Below are 19115 nucleotides of genomic sequence, written 5' to 3' on the forward strand. Positions count from 1 at the left end.
AGAGTTCCAGGCTGGAAGGAGGACCTGGAGGAGAGGTCAGTGGCTATATAGACAAGATTGAGGTACAGTGAGTAGGCTGGTGTTAAAGGAGAAAATTGTGCAGACTGGGTTATAGTAGGAAATCAGCAAGGCAAGTTATGAGGGGGTGAGTTTATTGCGTATCTTAAAACTGATTATAAGGAGTTTATGCTTAATACAGAGGTGGATGGCTAACCACTAGAGGTTCTTGAGAAGTGGGGAGACATGGACTGAACTGCTTTGTGTGTGTGGTGGTTGTTTTTTTTTAATCTGGGAAGCAGAGTGGATTGGAATGGGGAGAGACAGGATGCAGAGATTGGCCAGGCGGCTGTTGCAATTGTCAAGGTGGGATATGATAGGTGCTTGGATCAGCATAGTAGCAGTTTCATATGTAGAGAAATGGGTGAAAATAAGGCTGCCCACCTCCTTGTCCACTCAGTTAAAGGTACTATCCCCACTCTTTGCAAATCTACACCTTGAAGGTCTATGAGATCTACATAGGGAAGGACATGCAGTTTAATTATTTTAGAGAGGGCGGATCATTTAATCAAATCACTTTCCCTGAAGCCAAATCCATCAAAGTCCACAGATAGAAGTTTGGAAATTTTCTGCAGGCTGGCTGTCATGGTGCAGTGAAGAGCCAGTAGGAAGGTTTGGTGGCACAAAGGCCCACTTTACCATCCATGGCAGCTTGCACTCAACTGTCAGTTACCAATGCAATAGGCAGTCCTCACTTGCAGCTAATTTTGGGTCTTGGGTGCAGAGATTGCTCGCTGCATCTGCAAGTGGATCATAGCCAGGTAAGCCTAATTACTGCTTAAGAATATCTGAAAATTAGTGGGCCACCCAAATCTGGCCTAGTGACTGGTGGAAAGTTCATTCATTCATTCAACGGTATTTATTGAGGGCTTACTATGTGCAGAGCACTGTACTAAGCACTTGGAATGTACAACTCGGTAACAGATACAGTCCCTGTCCTTTGACGGGCTTACAGTCTGACTGGGGGAGACAGACAAGAACAATGGCAATAAATAGAATCAAGGGGAAGAACATCTCATTAAAACAATAGCAAATAAATAGGATCAAGGTGATGTACATCTCATTAACAAAATAAATAGGGTAATGACAAAATAAATAGGGTAATGTTACCAGGTAAAGTTACCTGGTGACAAAGTTACCAGGGCATTGAATACCCTGAACTAAATACTCAGCAACGGAAACTACGCAGAGTTAAATAAGAAAAATGTTGACTGGCAGAGGGTTTGTTTTTCTACTGTTTCTTGTGTGGAAGACTTAAAATGGATATTGAGTTAAATATATTGTTAAGTGTGTACCTTGGAGAGGTAGGCATGCTAGCCAATCCTCTGATGGCCCTGTTGTCAGCCACGTGATGGAATAGTTCAGCTTATTTCCCTCAGGTTGAAATTTATTTTGGTCCACTTTCTTAATAGTAATTCTGCTTTATATGGCTTTTAGCTCATTAAAAATGTGTTGGTTTTTCTATGAATCTGTGAATTTCAGCAGAATGTTTAGAAATACAAGATAATTTTGCAGATTACATGGTCTTGTAAAAACCTAAACACCAGAATTCCCTTAGAATGGAGGTGGGCTAAATATGCATTTTTATCTCGAGTGTAAGCTCCCTGTGAGCAAGGAACATGTGTACCAACTTTGTTGTATTGTACTCTCCCAAATGCTTAGTATAGTGCTCTAAACACAGTAAGACCTCAATAAATACCATTGATTGAGTGAATGACTGATTGTTAAGAACACCCTTTAAGCTTTTCCAACTTGCTCCAATGTCAGAAAAAGCATCCTTCCCTAACCTGGTAGCCCCAGCTCCATACCTGAAATTGAAGGCCAAACCATAGGTGAGGTGAGGGGGAGTTGTTATTGTCTTATGCTGTCGAGTTATGTCCTACCCACAGCGATGCTATAGGCACATTTCTCCCAGAATGTCCCACTTCCATCTGCAATTGTTCTGGTAGTGTAACCACAGAGTCTTCCGGGTCAAAATACAGAAGTGGTTTACCATTGCCTCCTTCTGCCCAGTAAACAAGTCTCTGCCCTTGACTGTCTCCCACGCTGCTGCTGCTCGGCACAAGTGAGTTTTGACTTGTAGCGGGTTGCCTTCCACTCACTAGCCACTGCCCAAGCCAGGAATGGAATGGGTAGGCCTCTGCTTGACTCTCCCTCCTGTAGTCTTGACTGGTAGAGTACTGGAAACTCTCCAGGTGTGACCCTGCGAGGGGTTGACGGGGGTAAAAACTCAGAAAAGGCACCAAGGACACATGCCAAATAGGGATGTAGACATTAGCTCTCTCTTTGGTTCAGAAGAGAGTAGAGCTGGATTTCAATAGTGAGTGAGGAAGTGGTTGAAATTTTATAAATGCCCAAGCCTTTCTCTCCTGAGGCAGAAGTAATGTCTGTGGGAACAGGGACCTTGAAGAGAAATGCAGTACTTCTGGAGCAAGTGGTTGGGAGAGACCAGGGGGTCTAGATTTGAGGGTTCATGCAGGTTTCTGCATGATGTCATCATAGATGCTGCATGCTTGACGTAGGTTAATTGCTTTTTATATAACAGGAGGCGTCAGGTAATTTTTCCTCAGCTCAGGGAGGCCAAATGTATGAAGCTGACCCTGGGAAAGACATAGTTGATTTGCCTATCTTGTGGGGCTTAGAAGAAGTGTGCTTTTTGTTGTGCCTTTTTTTTGTATTAAATGAATTAATTCTTCGTACCTCATAAATATTTCATTGGCAGTAGGGATTCCTATTTTCAATGCTTTTATGTTCCTCTCTTGACCTAAAGAATGCTCACAGAATTCCAATAAAATGAAACCTTGTTTTTCTGAGAATAAGTTTCTAGTTCTCTAGGTGTCTGTTCTAAGTACAGTTTATTGAAACCTGGGTAATTTTGTTCTTGGAGCTCATTTGTCACTTGTCCTACTCTGTCTCTTATTGCAGAGAGATAGCTGTCCTAATTTATTTTAATTTTTATCAAATTCTTTTTTGGGTTTGTTGTTGTTGTTGTTGTTGTTTTGTTTACCTCTATCAGTCAGTGTGGGTTGTTAAAAAAAAAAAAAAAAAAAAACCACACAAAAAACAAAAAAATGCTTTCTTCAAGATGGCAACCCAGCCCAAAATTACTATTCTGTTTTTGTCACTGAGGGAGAAGTCAAGCATCTGTTACCACCTCATCAGATCACCGGTTCTCATGAAACAGTAGCTGCAGCTGTTTTCACCAAGACATCTCACTGTATTTTCAGGATTGAGTTAAGGTTGTATCTCCTTTGAGAGGGTAATTTTTTTTTCATTTGGGCCAATGTTTAAATCACTTCTTTCGTCACGGCACTACACAAGATCATTTGGAGTTTATTCTTTCATTCCAAAATGAGATGCTCAGCTCCAAACTCACTTTTATTGTCCATTTTTAGGTTGATTTGTATTGTATCTTATTTTTGTTCAGTTGTGCTATTTTCCAGACCAAGCTGTCAGCACAGATGCCGATGATACTTTCCTACTTTATAGTACTTTCATCTCCATTTAAAGTGACATTAGACTTACATCCTTGGCATTTCTCAGCTGGAAGATTGCCCATACCCAGTCCCTCAGTATTTGAAGGATCTTCAGAAGCATTAGCTACAGGCTTAGGCCATTGAATAGCAAAAATTGCATCGAACAAATAAGTAGATGGAGAAAAAAGATTTTTTTCTTTGGGTCAAGAATTCAGTTGGGCTCAACCCACCTCTTATGAGTTGCAAGAGTTACTGTAACTTCATCAGTAAGTCACTAAGACCTTAAAGAAAGAAATACAGCCTATTCTTGAAAAAGGCATATGTTTTGATGGTTGATGGGAGCAAGAATCTACATTCATTTCCATTGCCAGCTAAGACACTAACTTGAATTTACTTTTGACAGCAAATATAGGGTGAGAATCCAGTTGGTCTTGAGGAAGCAGCTTGGGACTAGGATCTCTTTCCACTTGTGCCACTGGCTACTTTGTGAATTCGGGCAAGTCACTTAAATTGTATATGCCTCAGTTTACTCAGTTTACCTATCTCCTCCTATCTCATAGGGATAGTAATAATAATAATTATAATAACAACTGTGGCACTTAAGTGCTTACTGTGTGTCAATCACTGTTCTAAGTCCTGGAGTAGATAGAAGTTAATCAGGTTGGGCACAGTCTTTGTCCCACATGGGGCTCACAATCTTATCCCCATGTTACAGGTGAGGTAACCAAGGCACTGAGAACTTAAGTGACTTGACCAAGGTCACACAGTAGACATGTGGCAGAACTGAGATAAGAACCCAGGTCCTTCTAACTCCCAGGCCTATGCTCTATCCATTCAGTCAGGGGATGTTTTGAGGAAACTCACATCTCATGAGATAAATGATGTGAAAATCTCTGGAAAAATTGAAGTGCTCTATCAATCCATGAGTGGTAGCTATTGAGCTCTTACTGTGTGCATAACATTTCACTAAGTGCTTGGGAGAGTACAACACATCAGAGTTGGAAGACATACTCCCCACCCACAGGGATTTATAGACTCTGAGACAGCTGGGGGATGCGAAAAATCATTGTAAACTCAGTCAATTTGAGTAGGATATATAAATCCAAGGTGGTATTACTTTAGAGGATCCAATGAAATAGTACTCAGTAATTTGTGGGAATAACGGGAGAGCTCCTCTACTAGAACTTTCTTCCTCCAACAGTAGTTCCTGGAAACCAATCTTGCATGAAACAGGTGATTGTTTTAAAATTTTAAATAAATTTCCAAGTCTAATTACATAATTACTTTGCTTGTCTTTAGACATTTCACATTATGATAAACAATATCATTTCAACATTAAGTTTTCTGGCTATAATTTCACAAGGTAGAAGAATTAAAGCTCGCCCTACAATGAAAAAAATCTATTGATATGCAAAAAATGCATACTGTTTGTACCTCCATTTGGTTAAATATTTATTCTCCATTTAAATGATTTCCTATACACAGTCTTGTACCTACTCTGTACTCTGTATCATAGATCATTAAAAATGCCTGTTCTCCAACTTGAAACAATGTTATCCTAAATAATTTAGAATATGGAAATCACTTTCAAACTAAATATTTTTCAATTTCATTATTTCATAAGTTATGTCAAATGTAATTTTAATGTGCAACATTACCATATACTGACAGTTGAATTAAAACATTTTCCCAGAGATTTTTTTTTGAAGTTAGGCAGATCAAATTATCTAAAGGTATTTGCATTGCTGAATAGTTATCATAAATAGATAATGATTATGGTCTATATCTCTCAATCCTAAAGGTGGAGACTGGAAGCCAAGGATAGGTGAGGGTGATGAGCAAGATTTGTGGATGAGGCTGGAAGCATTGGATTCTCCAATTTTTGACAGTAGACTTTGGTTCAATATCTTAGCTGAGACATTTGTTTAACCTGAACTTTTGCCCAGTCCCCCTGCTTCCACTCAAGTCCTCTTCCCCAGACTAGTGTACAAAGGCACAAAAGATGGGGATGTCTCCGATATCACCACCAGATGGTCCATGCCACCAAACACCAAGCCCTATTCATCCACCATCATGAGAGTTTCCCTTCAGGAATAACTCTAGTGTTTATTATTAGTTCCAGATGACAGCATTTTCACTTCCTTCTGAAAAACAAATTCCAGAATATATTTTTTCCCACCCACATATAAAATAATTAGCTGTCATCCAAATTGCTGGTAAATATAAACTGAAACATCTGTGTGCTAGTAATGTACAGTTCTATTTGTGCCACAGTTCATTCTTTAGAGGAAGGCAGCACCTTGACTTAGGAAACCTCCATTAAAAAAAGAACCACAGTTTTTGACAAATGCTGGATTCTGGGCCCTTCTGATAGAACATTTTATCATTTTTACAGTGTTCTTTCAAGGCTATGGTTCTCTAGTACATAATTGTGCATGAGACACAGACAAGGCACACAGCATTCCTTCAGCATACTTATATATAGAGAAAAATAGTGTCCTCTCCACCTGTTCACCCTTGATCCTTTGAGTTATCATTCAAGATAAGCAGATTCTTAGAGCCCTGTACTCAAAGAGCTTTAGTTTATACTTGCCTATTTCTTCTTCACCAGCTTAATTATGAAATAACATGGGTATTCTTTCCACTATTCTTTTATTTCCTGTCATGTTTTTCTAATGTGATTTTTAATTGTTTCAAACTGCTGCTGAATTCTGATGAGAGGTCAGGTCCACCCAATCCATTCCATTTTCAAATAATTACTCTGTGCACTTAGCACCTCATTTTGAAAGTTCTGAGACTAACGAGCACTCCTTTTCTATTGGGCATCTGGTTAGAAAACTTGGGTACATGTGCGGCACGAACAGTCCTGGACTGATCTGGCACAGATGATAATATAATTTGAAATTATCTAACCTCTCTAGCAGGCTATTCATGGGTATGCTTTGAGACTACAGGCTCTATGATTAGGAAACTCTGTTCTAAATTAATCCTGGAGAGCACAGATTTTTCGATCAGGGAGATCTGAATGGCAATTAATGAATAGAAACATAATAAAGGAGGATCTCAATCAGGCAGAAATTACTTAGATAACCAAGTGAAGGCTTTGGAGGCTAATGCTGTTTTAGTATGCTGCACTAAAATAATTAAGAACTAGCAGGAGATTAAATATTAAGTAAATTAGAGCACTAGATTAAAATTCATTTGTTATTATATGAATTCATTATTTCTGTGGTTTAATTTTGCAGACGTTCTATGTGCCCAAAAGATAATGATAATGTTTCTGAGACTAGGTCATTGCAGACTGGTGACTGACTCTGTGAATAAAGTTTTCAGCATAGCCAACCTTTCCAAGCAGAAGGGAAGTATGTTTAGCTATGGATGCCGTAATACCTCTCCATACAACGCACAATCCCAGAAAAGCCAAGCTCAGATTAACTGATTCACATACAAAATAAAAAGAATCTAGGTAATATTAAGTGTTTATTCTCTTTGCTTTATTCATCCAATAAGATGAACACCCTCCACCTTATTTGTCTTGAGAATATAGAACCTGTGCAATCACTTAAAATATTCACCGAAATGCAGAAAACAACATCATCATATAGCAGAGCTTCCCAGAGTTGTTTTGACATGCCAAGGAAAAATGACAGCCTGACAAAAAAGGCAGAATCAATCGATCAGTGGCAATTATTGTGTGCAGAGCATTGTACTAAGCATTTGGGAAAGTAGAATGAAGTAGAGTTCCCTGGCCATGAGAAGCTTAAATGACATTAAGGCTTGTTCCAGCAGTACGGGCCCAAGAATCCAGGCAACTCCAGTGGTGTAGAATCCCTGTGGGAAGTGTAGCACCTAATCCTTCTAATCAATCAGTCAGTGGAAATTATGGAGGCACTTACTGTGTGCAGAGCACTGAACTCCGTGCTTGGGAGACTACAATGCTAAGGGTTTTAGACAAGATCTCCGCCTTTAAGGAATTTACAATCTAGTGGCTTTTAAAGCATGAATGTGAGAACTCTTCCAAGAAGATAATAGTAACTATGGTATTTGTTAAGTGCTTACTATGTGCCAGGCACTGTACTGTTGGGGGGAATACAAGCAAATCAGGTTGGACACAGTCTCTGACCCACATTGGGCTCATAGTCTTAATCCCCATTTTACAGATGAGGTAACTGAGGTACAGAGAAATGAAGTGACTTGCTCAAGGTCACACAGCAGATGAGTGGCAGAGTCAGGATTAGAACCCATGAACTTCTGACTCCCAGGCCCATTTATCCACTAGGCTATCCACCAGGATATGCTGCTTCTCTGTGTCAAGATGACAAGTGTGCCCATCACAAACTCTTCCATTTGATGCTGGAATGAACCTGTGGGCTGTGGTTGCCTCATAGTGTCCAGTAGATCACAGTAGCTAAGCACCTGAGAACCCCAAGAAGCAAGCCTCCTGTCTCATTGAGAAAACTGGGTGTGGGGGGGATGAGGAAAGCCGAGGCAGGAGATAAACAGCTTTTATAGAGAAAGAAAAGGGTTGAAAATTCTATATGTTCATCAGAGTTTGCTGGGCTCATTTGTGATCAGTGATTAGATCTTCATTGTAATAATGGCATTCGCACTTACTGTATGCCAAGATACATAATAGATGGGACACAGTCCCTGTCCCATGTGGAGCTCAAAATCTAAGAAAGATGCCTTTTATCTCCATTTATTAAATGAGAAAACTGAGGCCCATAGAGGTTAAATGGCTTGCCCTATGTCACACAGTAGGCCTATGGCAAAGCAGAGACTAGAGCCTAGGCCTCCTGAATCCCAATCCTTGGTTCTTTCCTCTAAACCATGCTGCCTCCCACTTCTATGGTCCAATGGCTCATTTGATGTCAATAATCTTGCCTTCACATTTCTGCACAGAATGCAAGAAAAGAAATTCTCCTTAGTTCAATACAGAGCAATTCTCACTCTCCATCAGTGACTTATGGACAGGTCTATTTTATGGCTGACAATACTTATGTGTATCACATCCACCCTTTCCCTACCTATTTACACAATATGGCAGCCTTCTTCAGAACATCTCTCCCTTTATGATTTCTAAATGCAAAGACTATTAAGAAACGTGTATCACATGGACCTACCCCATGGAGGCAGCTTGCTTTACTACCATCTTTAATTGACATTCATCCTTCTTTTATCATTTAAGTCCTCCATATAGAATTAATGATTGGATTCAATATTGGCATCTGAAGGTGCTTGTATGTTTGTTTCAGCCCTAAGAATGCAGCACAGAAATCCATTCCAAAAGTCTTTTGCAATGCCTTCAGGTGGCAGCTGGTGGTGGAAGTGTTATAGAATGGATTAAAATGTAATATGGATATTTTACAAACCAGTCCTATACTAGTAGTGTTCACTAAGTGAAAGTATATATTGTGCAACATACAGTCTTTTAATGAGCTTGTAAAAATTGGTGTTTGCATCTTGATGTTCCACACTAATGGTATCATAATGAGAAAGTGATAGCAACAAGGAACATTATAAGGAAATGTCAGAAAAGTGCATCATGAAAATTTAATTATGCATTTGTTGGTTTGCGAAGCATTTTAAAATCCACAAAGTTGAATCGTGGAGAGTAGAGGAGAAAAGGCCATCAACACGTAATGAAAGGAAGGTTAATAGATGAAAAATAAATGCTAGAGGAGAATAATAGATAAAGGCAATTGTAGAATAACAAAAACAATAAAAACAGATTCATTTAGCCCCTTTCTTTTGTACGGCTCAATCAATCAATGAGTGGTATTTACTGAGCACTCACTGCATGCACAGAACTATATTAAGCACTTGGTTAAAGCATGATAGAGCTGGTAAACACAAATGTGCATGCATATATATCTTTCATTTTCCAAGAAGATGTTACTGATAGTGAAATCCTATTCATTTATGTTAAGGTGGCTTAAAAGAGGCAAACTACCACACTGCTTCCTTGTCATTCTAGTGGGTTTGTCTCACATCTGGCCTGTCTCTGTTTTTGATGCTGCCTCCTTGTGTTCTAGTCTTCTCTTAGTTTCTGTCTGCTCCACTTGTCTTCCTGCCATGACTGTCTCCCACCAGTCCACTGCTAGTTCATATGGTTTGAGACGGTGCTTTGTTTTGTCTTGGAAATATTTTTTCAACTGTTTGCGTTTATACATGGCCCATTTCATGTCTGCCAACAGCCACTGCTTGGTTTGCTCACCATAACCCATTTTTCCTCACATATCTCACCAACAGGCCTCAATGCTGATGAGCTGACTGCATTTCAGGACTTTGTTGCATATATTATAGAAGCTCACATATTTCTCAGTATTCATTTGAGGTAAGACATGGCAAGTATGTCAAATATATACTCTTATAATGGGGATTAAAATCTTAAGATGCATAACAAAGTTTTCTGCTAGACAGTGAAAAGCTCAATGTCACTTTCTACGCAAGTCCTGTATAAAATACTGAAATATTGATGGGTGAGCATTAAAGCCCTATGTGTTAAGCTTTTACTTGACCAAAGAAGTACCTCTTCCTTTTTTTTTGCCAACTTCCTGCCATTCGTTGTAGGCTGCAAACTACCAGGTTCAATAGAAGTCTAGACTTTAATGCAGGCCAGCTGAAGTAAAGTTGGTAAGGAATATAATGAGCACACTAGCTCCACTTTCCTCCCTCCTTTCCTCTTTCCCTTTCCTGTTAATGGACTAGTTAGAACTAGAGAGAGAAACTGCTTAGCTCAACAATTATGTAATGTTGAGGACTGGATATTCTTACAAAAGGAACTTGGCATGGACTCCTTGTGAGCAGATGTTTAGGAGAATGCCAGAATGAGCGAGATACTTAAAGATATTGAGTGATTCAATGCAGTGATTCTGCAAGCTGCTGTCAGAAAGCTGAAAGGCTCTATGGCCTTTCTCTGCGCTGCTGTTTTTGGCAATAAAATTTGCATTTTAATCTACAGGGAAGTTCATGTCTTCCTGCCAACCAGTATCAGCAGGCTGTCCAGAACCACCAGCCGGAAAGCACAATGGCCTTGACAAATATTTTCCATTTAGTCCACTCCATACTGCTACCAGCACTAGAAACTGACTAGACTCCCTTTTTTATTTCAGTTAAGGCCTCATTTAAATTCACAAAAAAAGTTTCACAAGGAATTAATATCAATGTAACAAATCAACACTTGGAATAAGGAAATTATCTCAGGGGTTCCCAAAGCATCTGGAGTTTACAAAATGGAAAATAGTCAAAGAGAAAAAATTTCCATCAGATGTACGTGTTCTGCTTTCCTTCACTTCAAATAGGCCCATGAAATAGGAGCGCATATTCTTCTTTAGCTTTTCCCTAATATTCATAATGCTTCTTTGGCTGGTGGAACCAAAATATAATTGGGGTGAACTGGAGGTGATCACCTGTTACTCCACAGCACAGGGGAGAAAGTACAGGTTTGGCAGGCAGGAGATCTGTGTTCTAAACTCAGTTCTAAACAGGCACTTATCTGCTGTGGGACGTTGGACAGGTCACTGAGCTTCTCTGTGACTCAGTCTCTTCATCTAAAAAATGTCCATTCAATATCTGTTTTCCCTTCTACTTAGACTGTATATCTCATGCAAGACAGTGAGTGACTATATCCAACCACATTATGTTGAATCTAGACCAGAGAACAGGTACATTGCTTGGCACACAGAAAGCATTAAACAAACACCACAATTAGTATTACTAAAACCTGGGGACCATCTAATCAATCCTGCCAGCTCTTACTTAGTCCCCCAAAATAACTATCTCTAATTCAGGTTCAGAGCACTTCCAAAATTGATAACAAAAGCCAATCTAAATAATTCATTCTCCTAAAGAAAACTTGAAGGGAAAACAGAGTTGTTTTGTATCTAATCATATTTTAAGTTATGATAAGCAAAGGACTCCATGTGATTACACGGTTTAACCATCTGTGGTAAAATAACTCTTTCAAAGAATTAAGGAACTATTCAATGCTCTAAAAGAAGCAGTTTAAACAAATATTGATCTAGAAAAGTTATTCTATAGATAAGTAATCACTTCACTACACTTACAAGGAAATTAACCCATTCTCTCCTAGGATGTTTATTTGTCTAGTTTTATATTGGGTAATCTGATTCTCATTTGGTCTTTCAGTCTGGTACCGAAACTGCACAAGATACCCTTATTTCCAGAATTTTTTGGTTTGAACATCCCATCTCTTTCCTGCCTCCAAACCTGCTGCTGAGGTCCACAGTTCAGAAGTGGTGTCCATGTTCTGTGCTGAGGTAGGGATTGCAAAGTCTCTAAGAGAAAGAAAGGTGGCCAGGGCTTCCCCAGGGCCAATATTTTAGGTTCAGGGAGCCTCGAACTGACTACCTCAAAATGACTATGTGCTGCTGTGTGCCCAGTGGAACACATGCGATTTCCCATGTGTCTTAGTGTCCAATATCCATGAAGGATATCCATGGCTACCCTGCCTCATAGTCTCAGCACCTGAATCAATTCCCTTTGGTTTCTGTTCAGCAGATGCAATTAGTGGAAAAACCTTTGAATATGTTGGTTGGTATTCATCCACATTAGCAATCCATCTTTCCACTGGTATTACCTTGCCACCATCAGAGAAAATGAAACTGAATCTCCCATTGGATTCAAGGTAAGCCAGAGGAAATTATTATGCAAAGACCAGAGAACAGCTCACCCAAATTGAAAACACCAGCATTGGAAACAGATTTATCCAGAATTCGTTGAGTATGTGCTGGGACAAGAAAGACAATTCAAACTAATGAAACTGAATGTGCTCTTCTGTTGAGGATCAGGATAGATATTTTTGGCTTTTTAAAATCAAGAATAGATACCCTACTCAAATGCACTGTGGTTAGTCAGGTTTTAAAACTTGCCGTTCACTGATTTGTTTCTGGAAGAATAAAATCTCTGCATTACATTACTCTTCAAGCATCTGGGGAATTGTTTTCAATATATGCTGCATATTGTTAAATAATTTGAAATGACATTCTCTAGGGTGCCAATTTGTTCCCTCTACCTTCTTCCTCATCCACATCCAATTTCAGACAAAGGGTAATCGCAAGCCTGAACTCCCTAGTGGGCATTTTTGAGATGTGCATGGGAATGAAATTTATACCCCCATGTATGTACCACTGTGAGTTCTGAGCCTCACCAGGGGCTTCCTGGTGTCTGGAGCAACTCCCTTCTGCACCCCCACTTCCCGACTTGATGGAGGCCAGTCCACCCCTAACTAGAGGAGCAAAGCCAACAATGACTGAGAGAATACTGGAGAAGCTGAACTGTTTACAAACCAGGTTGTGAAGCCCTGTGGGGTGAGACTCTTGAGGAACCCTCCTTAATCAAGGGTATTTACTGAGTGCTTACTATATGCAGAGCACTGAAATAAGCACTTGCGAAAGTATAATATAATGGAGTTGCTAGATGTGATCCTGCCCACGAGGGATCTACCATCTATATGGGGTATTAAAATAAATTTAAAATAAAATAAATATAATTAATAAATTTATTAAAATAAATATAATGAATAAATGTATTAAAATACATTCAATACATTAAAACATTAATTTATATTCTTCCCACCACTTAGCATGCTGTTCATCACATACATGCTCAATAAATACCATGATCACTTAATCGAAAGGGGAGGAGGAATGATATCCTGTGGACACATGATGCCAAATGCATCATGCTAAATGCAGCCCCAGAATTTAAGCTTTACCCTCCCCAGAAGGCAGAGGCCCTGGAAAAGAGAGAGTTGGAACAGTGTGTTATTTAGTCCAACTCTTTGGCAATTTTTCTGCTGCACTGTAATTCCTACAGTGGAAGATAGACCCCTAGACTCCTTAGTATGCATTATTTTCTAATGCCACGTAGGGCTTCAAAAGGTGGACAAACCATTCTTTTTGTTTTTTCATCTAAGTAAAAGCAGAGATAAAAAAGAGTCTTGGGGAAGACTCTCCTCTTCATGTACAGCAACCCTCCTGAGATCAATGGAAAATAGAGTCAGTCAGTCAATTGTATCTACTGAGTGCTTTACTGCATGCAGAGCACTGTACTAAGCGCTTGGGAGAGTACAACACAACAGTATAACAGACACCTTCCTTGCCCACAACGAGTTTCTAGTCTAAAGGAAGTCTATATTTACACTAATATAAATAAATTACAGATATGTAAATAACTGCTGTGGGACTCTGGGGAATGGGAGGGAGATGAATAAGGGGAGGAAGTCAGGGTGTCACAGAATGGAGTGGGAGAAGAGGAAATGGGGGCTTAGGGAAGCCCCCTGACTTCCTTAATAGGGATGGAGCAAGTTCCAGACAGAGGTAGGATATGGGCAAAGAGTAAATATTGGGATAGACAAGATCAAGGTACAATGAGTATGACGGCTTTAGACCTGGCTTACAGTAGGAAATCTGTGAGGCAAGATAGGACTAAAAGAGCTAATTGAGCTCTTTAAAATGATGGTGAGGAATTTCTGTTTGATGTCGAGGTGGATGTGAATCATTGGATGTGGGATATGATAAGTGCTTGGATCAGCATAGTTGCTGCTGGATGGAGAGGAAATGGCAGATTTTAGTGATTTGAAGGTAGAACTACCAGGATTTGGTGAAAGATTGAATATGTAGGTTGAATGACAAAGATGAGTCAAAGATAATGCCAAGGTTATGGCCTTCAGAAATAGGGAAGGTAGTGGTGGTGTCTAAAGCAATGGAATAGGTATGGGGAGGCCAAGTGTTTTATGGGGAATTTTATGGGGAAATGAGGAGTTCTGTTTTGGACATGTTAAAGTTGAGGTGTTGGTGTCAGAGATGTCCTGAAAGAGGGTGAAATGTGGAACTGTGGAGAGGGAGAGATTTACCTTTAATTTCCAGATAACCTTTAGCTATTTGATCTTTAGAGGTAATCACTGACATTTAAAAATTGGGTAGATTAACTTCTCCTTATTATAACCTTGTATCATACTTGTTCAAGTCCTTATATCTGAATATATTTTAATTGCTTTCCTGAATCCACTAACAAATTCTCTTATGCTGTATCTGGAACATTCATAAAGATATTAAGTGTTTTCCCATTCCAATTTATGAATTTGGGAATGACGAGTAGCCTGAAACTAAGCCATTAAAATCTAGCAGCTGACAAATTAAAAAAATAGATATTGCCAAAAATTAGAATTCACTAATTAATAACTTAATAATTAAAAATAACTCAGGGCTGGAAATATTTGGGTTTGGAGCTGGAATTAGGTTCAATAATCAGGATCTGTAACTGTTTGGTCAACAACAGGATTATTAACAACTAAATATTACACAATTTAATATAGTTTCATTGAAAATTTTTAACACTTTATCCATATTTGGAAGAGGTCAAAGTTGAACCCTGTGGATTGATCCCAAGAACAAGCTCTCTGAATCTCATCACATTTTTCAGTATTAGAAAAAATAATTATTTCAAACTATTAAGAGTATTCTTAAATTTCATGCAATATCATTAATCAAGAGATGTAGTTTTTATATAATGATGACTATGATTATGATAGTGACTTTTTTAAAGCACTTACTATGTGTTTAACACTCTTCTAAGTACTGGAGTAGCTATAAGTTAAGACGTTTGGGCAAAATTCCCTGTTCCAGTTGGGGCTCACAGTCTCCCACTTCAGTTGCTAAAACGTTTTGTAGATATTAGGACTAACTCACCTCATTAAGTTATTTACTTAGTTTCACATGAATACATTTAAGTTAATTCTTCTCAAGAGAGGCCACACTTTGTATGATGATATTAAATACTTTTGTGTAAATGACATTGTTTTCCCTGTGAGGTCACAAAAGTTTTATGTTGATTGTATAAATTTTTACTGTACAGGAAATGGTGGGTGTTGTTAAGAAGTAGATGTTGGTTAGGAAAATAATTTTAGGTATTTAAGGAAGAAGGAAACTAAAGAAACAAGATTTTAATGGCAGCCTTAGACTTACATTATTGGTTCCTGAAATCTGCATCTTAAGTAGAAATAACATAAATTGGATTATAGTTTCTCATAGGAATAATGTCATAAAAGAAGGATTAGTTCCGGTATCCAAGACGAATACCCAAAATATTTTGAGTTCTACATCCTGAGTAGTTGTGTACTCAGTCAACTATAGATGAGTAATGTATCCTAAAAAGTACACTGAAATTGAGTAATACTGGCCCCAGGTCACGTATCTTTTACTTAACTGGAAGTAAAATGGATATGCATCCTCCCGGATGATTCTACCGGGTAATCGGAAATCTTTTATATCTTGTCCACCCTGCAGCCTCTTCCACTCCTTACTAGCTCCCCTTTTCTCCCCTAATCTTTTTTCTTTTATTGTTCACAAATTTCTCCCTTAATCTAATGATCCAAATTAATAGGACCAAGGAAACATACGTATGAAGAAGAAAGTATAGCTTGAACATATTTAAATATTCCATTTAGAGTGGGTAAACTGATATGGTCCCAAAAATCATCAGTAAAGGAAAATAAATCGGAACAGTCACATGTTAGTTACCCATTTTCCCTAGTTTTTCACCCATGCATATCTCACAGTATTATGCTTATGAAGTGATTTTAGTGGCCCAGTCACTATCGAGATTTGTTGTTCATTATGCTACATCCATATTAACGATACAAAGGTATTCGCCAAGCTCTGACTTTTCCCATTCATTATAAATTCCATTTCTAGGTAGTAATTGAACAGCCTGAGCATTGTATTTTAAGGTCATTCTTCACTTTTGGAGTGTTCAGTGTCCCTTTGCCTCTGACACTAAGGATTACCACAACACTTGAACTATAATCTTAGTAAACTTTTCTGAATGGCCATGTTGGAATGAAGCAAGCATTTTCAAACAATCCTGTGGCCTAAACAGGTGTGACTCACTGATGCCCTAAACTTGATACTTTTTTTCAGGATCTCTCTCCTCAGTACAGAGCAGATAATAATTTGTAGAAAATATTTTATTGTTACATAAATATGGACAGGTTCATGTATTCCCAAAATATGAATTTTGGGGCCAGGATTTACAGAAGAAAGTCTGAATAATCAATCAATCAATGGTATTCACTGAGATTTTACAATGTGCAGAGCTTGGGACAATATAACAAAATTCCCTGCCCAAAACAAGCTTATATCCAGAGAGAGGTTTCAATAATTTGCTATCTTTTCCTTTGTTTCTTGAATAACTCTAGTGTCTAACACACATGTAGAATGGTAGTTTCCTGAAATATGTTTTCTGAATATAAGGTATTCTATATTGCAGATTTCAGTGAAAAGAAAGGAAGTGATATTTCAATACTTAGGTTTTTTCACTGCCCATTCCTGGTGCTGCATTCCTTTACCTCTGTGTAGCCATTTTAGTTTCTTTCATGTAAAACATAAAAATCAAATTTGATATCCTTTGGATATGAGTACAACTAATTGCTCAGATTATCTCAAGAAAAATGTTGACAATTAAGGTGTTTTAAATATGTCAAGGTAATTACATCCAGAAATATCCATAAAATTACTTTAAATTTGATCCGCTAAATCACAGACCAGGCTGTCTAAATGAACCTCTCTTCCATAGAGGAATACAAATAGGTTTGAGTTCTGTTTTATATTTCTCACCTCAGGAGACCTAAAGATTTTTAAAATGTGTGTTTTAAACTTCTACCAATACTTGTTAGAAAATTATGCATTCATCTTTTAGAAGTGAACTACTCCTGAAAATGATTTTCTACAGGCTTTAGTAAGAATGTGTGAGAACTGTCTGGAAAGTATCCCATTCTTCACCATCATCTGTTGCTTTGTGGCTCAGTGCAGGCCACTGCAGACTTCATTAGGTAACATTCTTGGAGCATCATTGTTTCTGGAAGTCAAAGTATTGATCAATCAATCATATTTATCGAGTGCTTACTGTGTGCAGAGCATTGTACTAAGCACTTGGAGGAATGCACTGTAACAGACATATTCCTGGCACAGAGAGTGAAAGCATGTTAGGAAGGCTACGGAACCATAAATTTATTTACGTAAAGAGTGTTGGTAATAACAGTAGGACTTGTTGAGCACTTAAGATGTGACTAAATACCAATAAATATATGAAATGTACCACTCATTTGTATAAATGGCATTTACCAGTCTGAAGGGGAGTCTTAAAATTGAAAAAAAAAAATGTGGTTGAAATAAAGAGAAAAGAAACTAAAAAAGACTGCATTTACTTATAGCTGGTTGAAAAAACTACAAATGAGTGTCTTCTAGGAAAATAACCCATTTAACATGGGGGAAAAGCATGACTAGTTCATTAAATTCATGGATAAAATATTTCCACTACTAAAATAGGATTGTTTAACAATATCAAAAAATGATTTCTTTATCACCCTAGTGGATTTTATTTTGAACTCCAAACCAAATGGAGCAATCCATAATATTCCTAGAATTTAACTAGTTTCACATAATGACTTTGGATCATTAAGTTAATACTTATAGTAGGGTTTTTTTTTGTCAATAAAAGGCTTTTCCATTTATATTAGAGTTTACTATAAACCATTCATTTTACTTAAATATAAAACATATCCTGAAAACTTAATTTACAATCTCCATTCTGAACAAGTAACCTGAAATGGTCGATGTTCAGTGTTTTCGTAGTGGTTCTGGTGTTTTAATGTGAAAAACATTATCTGCTGTGGTCACTGGCCACTTAATCCACACATGCATGCATAGATACAAACTTATCCTAAATGTATCATCACTGATATCAAATGCCAAATTAATCATCATTGATATGAAATGACAAATTATAGCAATATTTTACAAAGTGGTTATTGAGTTTGTGTTGGCTTTGCATTGCACCATCAGCAGAGAGTTCCTTCCATGCCTGACTCAAGTGGGTTCTAAAAGGAGTGTCTATCCCTCTCTTTGGGATCTGAAACAAGCCAATAGATTTCCTCATTCCCTTCCTGTTCAAGTCTCCCAAGAATGGGGGTGCACATTTGATTCCTTCAAGAAACTGGGCAAAGGGGAGTGGCAGGGCATCTGGGTTGTCTTCCTTACCCAATAGGAAAGAGGTTGCTTCAAATTTACTCAGAGCTAAAACTGACACCTAGAAATCCACACTTCTCCCAGGAACTGAAGTTCTGGGGAAGTCAGGACTAAAAGAGTTAACTAATCAATCAGTGGTACTTATTGAGCATTTTCTGTGTGTAGAGCACTGCACTAACACTTGGGAAAGTATACTACAACAAAGTTGGTAAATGTGATCCTTGCCCACAAGGAGCTCACAGTCTAAGGGAGTGCAGACATTAATATAGATTAAGAACTTGAAGAATGAGGGAAGGAGGCTTGGGCAGAGAAGGGGAAAAGAAATGTGTATGGGGAAGAGAAGAGGAGAAGAAAGGGGATCATGTAGAGTTGATAGACAAAGAAGGGAAAAGAGAGATCTGGTATTTGAAAAATAGGATTGGCTTTAATAATAGAAGCCATCCAAGAGAGAAGTCACAATAGTAGTTATCAATCACTAGTATTAATTGAGCACTTGGGTTGTGGAGTACCACACTAAGAGCTTGTGAGTACA

At 38.3% G+C, this 19115-nt stretch overlaps 1 long non-coding RNA gene and 1 other non-coding gene across 3 annotated transcripts in view; both read right to left on the reverse strand.

Moving 5' to 3' along the window:
• LOC114815658 overlaps window positions 1-19115 on the reverse strand; it is a 109779-nt gene that overhangs the window by 32090 nt on the left and 58574 nt on the right. The window lies entirely within an intron of this gene.
• On the reverse strand, window positions 2133-2270 carry LOC114815753. Its single transcript, XR_003763555.1, has one exon. It is a non-coding gene; the product is annotated as a small nucleolar RNA SNORA7 (small nucleolar RNA).

Source organism: Ornithorhynchus anatinus, chromosome 12, assembly GCF_004115215.2.
Source record: "Ornithorhynchus anatinus isolate Pmale09 chromosome 12, mOrnAna1.pri.v4, whole genome shotgun sequence".
NCBI classification, from domain to species: Eukaryota; Metazoa; Chordata; class Mammalia; order Monotremata; family Ornithorhynchidae; genus Ornithorhynchus; species Ornithorhynchus anatinus.